This window comes from Austrofundulus limnaeus, unplaced genomic scaffold, assembly GCF_001266775.1.
Source record: "Austrofundulus limnaeus strain Quisiro unplaced genomic scaffold, Austrofundulus_limnaeus-1.0 Scaffold1007, whole genome shotgun sequence".
Classification (NCBI taxonomy): Eukaryota; Metazoa; Chordata; class Actinopteri; order Cyprinodontiformes; family Rivulidae; genus Austrofundulus; species Austrofundulus limnaeus.
The window spans coordinates 110113-111144 of NW_013953409.1; the positions used below are offsets into that span (position 1 = coordinate 110113).

At 42.2% G+C, this 1032-nt stretch overlaps 1 protein-coding gene across 1 annotated transcript in view; it reads right to left on the reverse strand.

Moving 5' to 3' along the window:
• Positions 1-1032, reverse strand: part of plekhm3 (pleckstrin homology domain containing, family M, member 3) — a gene marked incomplete at its 3' end in the record, with an annotated part of 54122 nt that overhangs the window by 23691 nt on the left and 29399 nt on the right.

Below are 1032 nucleotides of genomic sequence, written 5' to 3' on the forward strand. Positions count from 1 at the left end.
ACTACTGTGCATGTGTGTCAAGGACAGAAAGGCAGACGTGGCAGTGGAAGGTGTCAAAGCAGTTTGGAGAGAAAACAAAGTAAAGAACAAAAAAAGAAAACGATTAATCGATTATTAAATTAGTCATAGATTATTTTAATAATCGATATGTCGTCGACTAATCGACTAATCAACTAATCGTGACAACTCTACTCTCAGCTACTACCACACAGGTTAGTTAGCTGCGGTGGTTCAGCTATAGATGTTCACCCAACCATTAGTTTATTAAAATGTGTTCAGTGGTTGGTGAGACATTTTGCAGTAACTATAATGCACACACAGGAAGTTACATGATCGCCTGCTCATCATGGCGGCAGACAAAACTGAAGTCGGTCTGGACTTCTGTGGTATCTGGCAACCAGCAGGGTGGTTTGAGGTTCTTTGAATCCTGTGGTTTGTGGGGTGAGGCCTCGTGAATCGGCCTTGTTAAGGCACATCCTGTAGATGCTCATTTAGTTTGGAATATTGGCTCCAAAGACTGGGTCAAGACTTCTGGTTTCTGGACTGAATATCATCTAGGAGTCCCACTGTTATTCATCTTCATTGCTCTGCAGAGGACACATGGTGTCTGAAGTCACTACAAACTCAAAACCTCCAAAAACAGCACACAACCCTGTTATTTTAAGGGGCCTGTTATAGGTTTGAAAATATTCAGAGAGCACTTTTTTTAAAAATCCAACCTTCTTCTCTGCAAACTGTAACTTCAAACCAAGCTGCATTCAGTGAACCTCAGAAGTTGAAAGTCAAAATGTTTTGGTTCGCTGTAACTATAATCTACTTTAATTGTCAATTCTGTGTTGGCACTGGATGAAGGGTGTTTTTAAGTATGATCACTGGGATCTAATGAAGTAATTGGGTAAGATGCAGGGACGGTTCTAGGGGCGGTGCCACAGGGGCATTGGCCCAATTGATATACACTCACCGGCCACTTTATTAGGTACACCACGCTAGTAACGGGTTGGACCCCCTTTTGCCTTCAGAACTGCCTCAATT